This window comes from Balaenoptera ricei, chromosome 20, assembly GCF_028023285.1.
Source record: "Balaenoptera ricei isolate mBalRic1 chromosome 20, mBalRic1.hap2, whole genome shotgun sequence".
In the NCBI taxonomy this organism is placed as follows: Eukaryota; Metazoa; Chordata; class Mammalia; order Artiodactyla; family Balaenopteridae; genus Balaenoptera; species Balaenoptera ricei.
The window spans coordinates 26,594,832-26,606,709 of NC_082658.1; the positions used below are offsets into that span (position 1 = coordinate 26,594,832).

General features: G+C 37.4%; 1 long non-coding RNA gene across 1 annotated transcript; it reads left to right on the top strand.

Annotated features, from left to right (window-relative positions):
* Positions 1-596: 596 nt before the first annotated feature.
* LOC132356061 (uncharacterized) lies at positions 597-11,838 on the top strand. The gene is made up of 3 exons (XR_009499744.1): positions 597-668; positions 1,215-1,289; positions 11,588-11,838. It is a non-coding gene; the product is annotated as an uncharacterized LOC132356061 (long non-coding RNA).
* Positions 11,839-11,878: the final 40 nt, after the last annotated feature.

The following is an 11,878-nucleotide window of genomic DNA, read 5'->3' on the forward strand; positions in this document are numbered from 1 at the left end:
AGTTGCTGGCAATCTAGGAGACTGACAAGTAAACAGGTGATTATATACACAGTAACAAAGGCTATGATGCAAGAATACACATGGGACTATGTGATGGGACTATGGCTTTCACCAGTTCCTCTTGGATTTATCTCTTCTTCTTTGGCTCCAGAACAAAGGAATTAGCCCTATTTTTGTCTTTAACTGGGTAGTTTAAATCATGAAATTTTAAAAAATTTGTAGAGATGAAAGAAAAACACCTGGAATTATGGAAGACACTAGAAATAGTACTTTTTTACCGAGCAAGGGCTTCCTACCAGCATAGTCACTTCTAGGGTTTTTAACCTGAAAAGTTCTTTGGCATATTTTTTCTTTGCTAGTCACTTTTTTTTCTATTTTTTTGTTTGTTTGTTTGTTTCTCTTCTCCACTTTATCATCTAGAGACCTGGGTAGTTCCCAATGAGAGAGTGTTTTACAGATGCTAAGGGTGATTTACAGGTAAAGACAGAAAATGATTTTTTTTTAAACTTTCACGTTCCGTACCAAAAAAAATGAATATAAGCTTTCATGGAAGTAATTGAAAATGCAGATAATTTAAATTCCATTCCATTTTTCAGAATTCTCAATCGTAATCCTTTGACAACAGTTGAAGATTCTTATCTTTTTAAATTGCCAGCATTAAAATATTTGTAAGTATTGCAACAGTTTCATGGCTCATGAGATAATTTCTGCTCTTTTTTACTTTTGTCAAAGATTGAGTACTTTGGCTAAAAAGTCATAATTTAGATTTTAACTGGGTTATTGAAAATAAGAGTTATTGGCAAAGAAAAGGATTAAGAAAGAATATATATGGGTAAGACAGCCAGCAGAGAATGAGAACAGTGTTGAAGAACACATATAGATATGGAACATGTAGATGCATGTAGGAATATTATTTATCCCAGAAAGCAAAAAGGAATAAGGGTTACAGTATTTTTTTTTAAAAAGGGCGATCAAAAGAGGTAGATGCAATTGAAAATGAGAAGTTAGGATAATAAAAAATGATTGTACTGTTCAGCACCAAGGTCATTAATTTGATGATGCAAATTTAAATTTCTTCAATAAGAGCTCTTTGGCATTATCATGTATGGCAAGTAAGAAGCCAGAATTGAAGTAATCACATGTTAAGTATCTTTTTAAGTTTAGAATTTTTGTCTTTGGGTTTTATATCATGCATGTTTGGGTTTCTCCTTCAGAGACATGGGAACAACACAAGTGTCACTTACAACAATTGAAAGCATCCTCATGATGACCCTTGAATTGGAAAAACTGTAAGTTGATTTTTCATACATTTGTTTTCACTCAATTGTTTTTTTAGGTTTCTTTTATTATTTTCTTAAGTCAGGTTTATTTATGTATAATTTTCATTTAACAAAATTCACTATTTTAAAATATACAGTGTGATGTGTTTTGACAAACGTATAGTTCTGTAGCCACCACCACATTTGAGGTAAAGAAAACTTCTGCACTCCCAAAAGACCCCTCATGTCCCTTTGTAGTCAATCCATCCACTTCCCACTACCAGCCCCTGGCAACCACCAATCTGATTTTTGTCCGTATAATGTTGCCTTTTCCAGAATATCTTATAAATGAAATCATGTGGCATGTAGCCTTTTGTTTTTGGCTTCTTTGACTTAGCCAGTCTCTTTGGAGATTCATCTGTTTTGTTGCACCTGTCAGTAGTTCATTCCTTTTTATTGCTGAGTAGTATTCTAGTTGTGTGGATACACAGTTTGTTTATGCATTCATCATTTGATGAACATTTGAGTTGTTTCTAGTTTTTTGGCTATTATGAACAAAGCCTCTGAAAACACTCACATGTGTGTGTGAACATATGTTTTGTGCGAGCGTATGTTTTCATTTCTTTGGGGTAAAATACCTAAGGGTTGGATTGCTCCATCATATGCTAAGTGCATATTTAACTTTTTATGAAAGTGCTAAACTGTTTTCTAAAGTGCCTGTGCCATTTTGCTTTCCCACTATCAGTCTATGAGAGTTGCAGTTGCTCCACATCTTCAACTGATCATTATATTTGTTTTTTAAAAACTTAAACTTTCTAGTAGGTGTGTAGTTGCATCTCGTGGTTCTTGCCACATTTTGCATTTTTGTAATAGCTGATGGTGTTGACTGTCTATTCATGTGCAAATATCTTTTTAAATGAAGTGTCTGTTCAAATCTGTTTTTTAATTGGATATTTATATTGAGTTTTAAGAGTGCTTTATATATAAAGCAATGGAAAAAGTCCTTTCTCCCAGATATGTGTTTAGTAAATATCTTCTCCCAGATTGTGACTTATCTTCATTGTATTAAAGTGTCTGTGAAGACTAGAGGTTTTAAATTTTTGATGAACTCTAATTTAGCAATTTTTCTTTTTTTTAATATTAATTTAATTTATTTATTTTGTTGTGCTGGGTCTTAGTTGCAGCTCATGGGCTTCTTAGTTGTGGCATGCGAACTCTTAATTGTGGCATGCATGTGTGATCTAGTTCCCTGACCAGGGATCGAACCCAGGCCCCCTGCATTGGGAACTCGGAGTCTTAACCACCAGGGAAGTCCCTTAGCAATTTTTCTTAGATGGTTTGTGCTTCTTTGTGTCTTATCTAAGAAATCTTTGTGTGAGACCCCATTGTCTAACCCAAAATCACAAAGATTTTCTCCTATGTTTTCTTCCAGAAGTTTTATAGTTACATTTAGGTCTATGATTCATTTTGAGTTAACTTTCATATATGTTGTGAGGGAAGGGTCAAGTTTCATTTTTTTGCAGTTTAAAAAACTATTTCTGTAGGATCCTACTGTGACAGCTTATTACACAACTAACTGCACCTTAAATTGTGCCATCCCCCCTCCAATATGGCAAGCTAATAGAAACTTTCTGTTATGCCAAGGCTAGTTGAGGGGATTGCATGAGATTAGTAGGCGAAAAGGGCCCTGCATTTAGCAGTCTGTTCCAACCGTCTTTGTCAGGTCAGCTGACAAATTACTGTCTTCACCAAGCCGTCACATCTGTTGGTCACTGCTCTAGCCTCATCTTCCTCAGCCTTCCACAGCATCTGCCACAATTGCAGTCCCTCTCCTGTCAGCTAGATGTCCTCCTCTCTGGATATTAAAAATTATTTCCCTATGTAACTACAATACTGTTAACACAGAGTATTGAAGAAATTAAATTCCTACACAATAATATTATATAATAAAGAGTTGTTATTCAAATTTCCCCAATTGTCTCTCTCATATAATATCATTTCTTTTAACAGCTTTTTGAGGTATAATTGACATACAATAATCTGTGTTCCACACACACATACATACACACCATGAAGACATCATCAAAATCAAAATGTCCATCACCACAGAAAGTTTCTTAATGTCTCTTTGTAATTCTTCCTTCCCATCGTTCCTTGCCCTTCCCAATCGCCATGCAACTGTTGATCTGCTTTCTGTTTGCATTTTCTAGAATTTTATGTAAATGGAATCATACAGTGTATATTTTTTTCTAACTGGCTTCCTACTCAGCATGATTATTTTAATCCTCATCCATATTGTTGTATATATCAGTAATTCATTTCTGTTTATTGCTGAATAGTATTCCATTATATGGATGTACCACCATTTATCTATTCACCATTGATGGACATTTGAGTTGTTTCAGTCTTTGTCTATTACAGATAAAGTTGCTATGAATATTTGTGTACAAGTCTTTGTATGGAGGTATACTTCCATTTCTCTTGGGTAAATACCTGCAAGTAGAATGGCTGGATCATTGGTAAGTGTATGTTTAAGTTTTTAAAAAATACCTATTTTCCATAGTGGTTTGATCATTTTACATCGCTACCAGGAGTGTAGGAGAGTTGCATTTTCTTCACGTTGTAGCAAAAACTTGCTATGCTCAGTATTTTTAATTTTAGATAGTTTAATAGGTGTGTAGTTGTATCTCACTGTAGCATCCCTAATGATTAATCATGTCAAACATCTTTTCATATGCTTATTTTCCATCTGTATATCTTTGAATCTTTTATCTATATTTTTCTGGAAATTTGAGAGTTCTTTATATATTCTGGAAATTAGCCCTTTATCCAATATGTAAGTTGCTAAGTATTTCCTCCCATTCTGTGACTCATCTTTTCATTCTCTCAGGAGTGTCTTTTGCAGGGCAGAAATTCTTAATTTTGATGGTGTCTAATTTATCTATTTTTTTCTTTTGTGGATTATGCTTTTGGTGTTGTATCTAGGATATCTTCCCTAATTCAAGGTCATAAAATTTTTCACCTGTTTTGTTCTAGAAGTTTCATAGTTTTATGTTTTACATTTAGATCTTTGAACCAATTTGAGTTCATTTCTGTATATCGTTTGGATGGATGTTCCTTTTTTTTTTTTTTGCACCTGGATATTCAATTGTTCCAGCATCATTTGTTGAAAAGACTATCATTTCTCCACTTAAATGCCTTTGAACCTGAAAGTCAGTTGTCCACATCTCTCTACTTCCGAACTTTCTATTCTGTTCCTTTGATCTTTTTGTCTATCTTTACACTACTATCACAGTGTCTTGAAAGTGTAGCTTCATAAGCCTTGAAATCAGTTACTGTTAGTTCTTCAACTTTGTTCTTTTTCAAAGTTGTTTTAGTTATTCTAAATTTTATTTCCATATGAATTTTAGAATTAGCTTGTTAATGTCTATAGAAAAGCCTACTGGGATTTTGATCTATAAATCAATTTGGGGAGAATTGATGTCTTAACAATATTGAATCTTCTGATCCATGAATACATTATATCTCTCCAGTTATTTAGGTCTTCCTTAATTTCCCCCCAGCAATATTTTACAGTTTTCGTGAGCAAGTCTTTTACATCTTTTGTCAGATTTATTCTAAGTATTTTATATGTTTGATTCTATTATAAGTAGTATTTTAAAACTTTGATCTCTGCTTGTTTGTTGAGATAAATAAATCTTTTCGTATGTTGATCTTGTACCCTGCAAACTTGATAAACTCATTTGTTAGTTCCAGTAGCATTTTTGTAGATTCTATCAGGTTTTCTACATAATCATGTTATCTGCAAATAAAGATAGTTTTACTTCTTCCTTTCCATTCTGAATATCTCTTTTCTTTTTGTTGCCCTATTGCACTGGCTAGAACCTTCAGTGCAATGTCAAATAGAAGTAATGAGAGCAGACATCCTTGCCTTTGTCCTGATCCTGGAGAGAAAGTACTTTGTCCTTCACCATTAAATATGATGTTAGGTTTTTTGTAGAAGTCATTTATCAAGTTGAGGAAGTCTCCTTCCATTCCTAGTCTACTGAGGGCTGTTCTTTTCTTTAATCAGGAATGGATGTTAGATTTTTTCATTCTTTTCCTGCATCTATTGCAATGATTATGTGATTTTTCTCTTCTCTTCTTTTCTTTTCTTAATTTGTTTGTTTATTTTTGGCTGCATTGGGTCTTCATTGCTGCACGCAGGCTTTCTCTAGCTGTGGCGAGCAGGGACTACTCTTCGTTGCAGTATGCAGGCTTCTCATTGTGGTGGCTTCCCTTGTTGCAGAGCAGGGGCTCTAGGTGCACGGGTTTCACTAGTTGTGGCACATGGGCTCAGTAGTTGTGGCTCATGGTCTCTAGAGCGCAGGCTCAGTAGTTGTTGTGCACGGGCTTAGTTGCTCCGTGACATGTGGGATCTTCCCGGACCAGGGCTCAAACCCATGTCCCCTGCACTGGCAGGTAGATTCTTAACCACTGCCCTACCAGAGATGTCCTGATTTTTCTTGTTTAGTGTACTAAGTTGGGTAAATTGATTTTCAAATATTAAACCAACCTTTCCTTCTTGAGATAAACCCCACTTGGTCATGATGTATCATCTTTTTATATATTATTGGATTTGATATGCTAAAATTTTGTTAAGAATTTTTGCCTCTGTGTTCATGAGAGATATTGGTCTATAGTTTTCTTGTAATGTCATTGTCTAATCTTGATACGGTGAAAGTTGGCCTTATAAATAAGTTGGGAAGTATTCCCTTCTCTTCAACTTTCTGGTAGAGTTTGTGTAGAATTGGCATTATTTTATTCCTTAAGTGTTTGGTAGAATTTCTCAGTTAAGCCACCTGGACTTGCAGCTTTCTTTGTTGGAAGGATTTAAATTGCACATCCAATTTTCTTAATATCTTTATTCTTGAATAAACTTTAGTAGTGCATGTCTTTCAAGGAATTTGTCCATTTCATCTTGAATTTATTGGTATAAAGTTTTCTATAATATTCTCTTACTATACTTTTAATATCGATAGTATTTTTCTGTTTTCCATTTTATTTATTTCTACTTTGATCTTTATTGTGTTCTTTCTTCTCTTACTCTGTGATTAATTTGCTCTCGTTTTTCCAGTTTAAGGTGGAAGTTGAGGAAGCTGAGTACAGCGTTAGCAATATCCCACATGTTGACATATTATGTTTTCAGTTTCAGTGAGTTGAAAATAGTTTCTGATTTCGCTTTTGATTTCTTCTTTGACCACAAAGTTACTAAGAAGTGTGTTGTTTAGTTTCCAAATATTTGGAGATTTTTTGGATTTGTTAATTTCTAATTTAATTCCATTGTGGTCAGAGACATATATTGAATGACTAAAATCCTTAAAAAAATTTTTTTAAGCTTTTTTTTATAAATTGATTTTTGCTGTGCTGAGTCTTGTTGCTTCACATGGGCTTCCTCTAGTTGCGGCGAGGAGGTGCTACTCTTTGTTGTGCTACACTGGCTTCTCATTGGATGGCTTCTCTCGTTGCAGAGCACAGGCTCTAGGTGCGTGGGCTTCAGAAGTTGTGGCACACAGGCTCTAGAGTGCAGGCTCAGTAGTTGTGGTGTACAGGCTTAGTTGCTCTGTGGCATGTGGGATCTTCCCGGACCAGGGATCGAACCTGTGTCCCCTGCATTGGTAGGCAGATTCTTAACCACTGAACCACCAGGGAAGTCCCAATTCTGGTATTGTTAATCTTTTCTGTAGATCCATATTCCAATCTGGTGTCATTTTCCTTCTGCTTAAAAATACTTCTTTTAACATTTCTTATAGTGAAAGTCTGCTAGTAATGAATTCTTTCAGCTTTTGTATGTCTGAGATAGTCTTCATTTTGCTTTTGTTTGGACACATCTGGGTATAGAATTCTAGCTTGATAGAATTCAATTCACTACTTTAAAGATGGTATTCCACTGAGTTCTCCTTTACATTGTTTCCAACAAGAATTCTGCTGTCATTGTTATCTTTGTTCCTCTGTATGTAGTGTATAGTTTTTTCCTCTGGCTGCTTTTAAATTTTTCTCTTTATTGCTGGTTTTGAGCAATTTGATTATTTTTTGTGCCTTGGTGTAATGTTGTCCATGTTTCTTATGCTTAAAGTTCATTGATCTTCTTGACTTTGTGAGTTTATACTGTTTACCATTTTGGAAAAATTTTGGCTATTATTTCTTCAAATTTTTGTATTTCTCCTCTCCTTCATGGACTCTAAGTACACATGTATTAGGCCACTTGAAGTTGTTGCACGACTCACTGATGCTCTATTCATTTTTGTTGTTGTTTTGTTTTGTTACTCTTTTTGTTTCATTTTGGATAGTTTCTATTACTATGCCTTAATGTTCACTGACCCTTTCTTCTGCAGTGTCTAATCTGCCATTAGCCTCGTTCAATGTCTTTTTCATTTAGACATTGTTTTTAATCTCTAGAAGCGCAATTTGGGTTTGTTTTACATTTTCCATGCCTGTATTAACATTTTCAGTGTTTAGTCTGGGTTTTTTAACATATGAAATACAGTTGTAATAACTTTACTTCATGTATAATAACTTTTTAAATGTTCTTTTCTGCCAATTCTAACATCTGTATGGATTATGGGTTAGTTTTGATTGATTGCCTTTTCTCCTCAGTATGGGTCATATTTTCCTACTTCTTTGTATGCTTGGCAATTTTTCATATGATCCCAGATATTGTGAGTTTTAGTTTATTGTGTGCTATATATATTTATATTCCGGTAAAATGCTTGGGCTTTGTTTTGGGTGAAATTAAGTTACTCAGAACAATTTTATTCTTTTAGGTGTAGCGTTTAAGATTCGTTGGGTAGGAGTCCAAGTAGCCTTTAGTCTGGAGCTCATTATTTGCATCTACGGAGACAAGTCCTTTCTGAGTATCATGAGGTTTTGCAGTCTGACTTGTAGGAACAGGTACTATTCCTACAACCGTGTGTGATGTCCAGTTATTCTTATTATTAATCCTATCATGTGGTTCTTTTCCTGGCATCAAGGAATTCCTCACACAAATGTACTGACCAATACTTTGTTGAATTCTCAAGAGATCCCTCTGCATATCTCCAGAGTTCTTTGTCTGTGCACTTCTTTTCTCTTTGATACTCTGCTTTGTGAACTCTAGTTACCTTGGTTGTCCCAGACTCTCAGCTCCATTTCCTCAGTCAGGGAGTCCACCAGTCTCTGCCTGATCTTCTTTTCCCTGTACCATGACCTGGAAACTCTCTCAGAGAAGTAAGTTAGGGCAATTATAGGGATCAGTTCATTTATTTCCCATCTCCTGGGGATCACTGAACTTTATTGCCTGAGGTCCAGTTACTTGAAAACTATTGTTTCATACGTTCTGTCTGATATTTTCATTGTTTCAGGTGGGAGGTCAAATTGGACCTTGTTACTTCATCTTGGCCAGAAGCCAATAACATTCTTTAAGTCTGTTTTGTTTTGATACAGGGTCCAATTAAAGATTAGGCATTGCATGTCATCTCTTTGTTTCCTTTAATGTAGAATATTTCCCTACTATTTTTTTTTTGTTCTTTTATGACACTGGCATTTTGGAAGAGTCTAAGCCAGTTGTCTTGTAAATTGCCCCACAATCTGGATTTGTCTGTTTCCTCATTAGATTCAAAGTAAACATTTTGGGGAAGAATACTATATAGGTGATGTATTCTTCATACTTCATCACTTCAGGTGGCCCAGTGCTAAGTTTGATCACTTGATTAAGGTGGTATCTTCCATATCTCTCCATGGTAAAGTTATTTTTCCCCTTGGTAATTGATAAATAATATGTGGGGTGATACGTTGGGATCAGTGAAGATCCTACTTTCAAACAACTCTTCACCCAACTGTGCATCAGTGATAATTCTTGTCTGAATCAATTATTACATTGAAAGTTACAAAATGACAGTTTCCTAATTCTATCATTCCTTTTGCATTTATTAGCTGACATTATTCTATAAAGAAGAGCTCCCCCACTTTTCATTTTGAGTATCTTTATGAACTCATGTGCTTTTTTCAAAATTAACTATGTTATACCTTATTATAATGATAATGTCTGCGCACGCACGTCTGTGCACGCGCTGTTTACAAACGGAAGCCTGAGGGGCGGAGCCAGTTTGGTGGGAGTGGGACGAGGGCAGTACTCTGACCTCTCCCTCACCCCTCCCACTCAGGGCTTGTCTCTGCCTCTAGTTCCCCTCCCGCAACTCCCGCGCCCAGAAGTCTTGGAGTTTACTGCTTCTATTCAAGTGTATTATTAGCGTAGAGTCCAAAGTGTGAGTTTACTGTATCGAATGGTGCGGACATCTAAAGCAGCTGGCTTCTTCTTCAAACTCCCAGAGAAGCCTAGAGTACTAAGTAGTTAGCACCAACTATCCACTGAACTTTAAAAATTTAGATTTCCCGCCTCTGTGTGAGAAATGACCACCAAAGATGCAATCCTTCGACTTGAGTGTTTTCATGAGTCTTAAATATGCAAATCAAGGTATAACTCATTAAAGCCGTCAAGAGTCTAGTATGAAACTCTTAAAAAGCTGGTTTCTAGCCCATTTTCCTAAAGTACCCCCAAATCACCGAGCACATTTCTCCATCCCCACCACGAATTTCTCCACCTCAATATATCAGACCCTTAGCCCCACCCATTACCTACTTCTGAGCTCTTTTACTTCAAAAATTGTTGACTTTGGAGGAATTACTTGGATCTTGATACTGTTTCAAACCAATAACTATAGATTTATTATCCATATCATTATCCATTGCATTCATTGTATGTATCCATTTATTCATTGTATCCATTATCTGTGTATGGAGAAGATCCATAATCTTCTCCAGAGAGATTATGAACACCTCATGAACAATATTTACAGATTTATCATTCTTTTTCTAGTACCTAGCACGCTCATACTCTATTAGGTACTCAAATATACTTGGGATTAATCAGTTGCGGAGCACGGGCTCTAGGCAAGTGGGCTTCAGTAGTTGCAGCACTACGGCTCAGTAGCTGTGGCTCGCAGACTCTAGAGCACAGGCTCAGTAGTTGTGGCACACAGCCTTAGTTGCTCCGCGGCATGTGGGATCTTCCTGGACCACGGCTCGAACCCATGTCCCCTGCACGGGCAGGCGGATTCTTAACTACTGCACCACCAGGGAAGTCTGGAAGGCGGATTCTTTACCACTGGACCATCAGGGAAGTTCCAGGATCAGCCTTTTAAAGAAGCATCCCAGAGAGGTTTGAGTGTAGAGGTCCACAGACCATATTTTGAGAAATGATATTTCCCTATGGACACCTTTCCTCTGGCAGCCCTTTTGAATGGCAGCTATGTTCTCTCCGATACTGCACTGCCTGCAGTCTACCCAGCTTTCATTCCAGTGAGAACATTCCAGAGACCAACTAAGGATCAACTCCAGGTGTTTCTCCAGTCACCTCTGGGGCTGACTGCATGTCACCAGCCACCAGTACCTCACCTGCTGCCCAACTACAGTGACACCTTCCAGATTTGTGACTCAGCTAGCTCTCCACCATGTTATTCTATGTGGACACCACCCCACTTTTACAAAGACTTGGACACCCATAAGCCTATAAAAAAAAAAAGAAGTAGGGCTCCAGGACTTCTCCAAGTACAGGTGGTGCCTCCTCACCATACCTGTATACAGACGTATGTTGGATAGTGTTGGTTAGCTCTTGACACCCATTTCTACCCCCTTCTCTGCAGGTGCTAGAAGCCTGGGAACCATATTTCACAGATGCCCTCGACAGCAGGGTTCTGCCAATAAAATGTATTTGTGTGAAATTTGGAAGGTGGAAAGCAGATGGAAATCATTCTTTCCTCCTCTGCAGCAGACTCCATATTCCCCATCTAGTCACCACCCTTGGGGCTTTGGGGCTGCAATGACCTCATCAGTGGTTTCCCAAAGTTTCCCGACTTCTGAGTGGCAGCAGCAGTTTTGAGTCTATGGAAAGCAGCTGTGGTAAAGTAACCTGAAGGCTAGTGCTACAATGTCCCCCATCCCCAACTTTCACCACCATTGGCCCCCCCAATGATAAGCACCAACTGTTTGGATATAATCTTTCTTTCTTTCTGGCTTTTTTTTGCTTGAAATATCTAGAGTGCTTTCTATTTTCTTGTCTATGGTAGTTTTAAAATATGTCCACAAATTCTTTGACTCTTCTTTCTTCAAAAGGTGGAGTCTAAATCCCCTCCTCTTGAATGTGTGCTGGAACGAGTGACTGACTTCTAACCATGCTATGTGGCAGAAGTGGTGTTATGTGCCTTCTGAGGCCAGGCCATAAGAGGAATAACCTCTGTCTCTCTCTTGGACAGCTCCCTCTGGAGGAAGCCAGCCATCATGTAGTGAGGATATTCAATCAAGTAGCAGGTGGACAGACAGGCCCATGCAGGGAGGAAATGAGGCCTCCCACTAACAACCAGCACCACCCTGACTGCCAGGTAAGGGAGTGAACCATCTTGGAAGTGGACCCTGCAGCCTCATTCCAGCCATCAGATGACTGCAGCCCTGGCCGATATCTTGAGGACCTCATGAGAGACCCAGAGCCAGAACTGCCCAAGATATTCCCCTAAAGGCTTGACTCAGAAATTGTGAGGAATAAATGT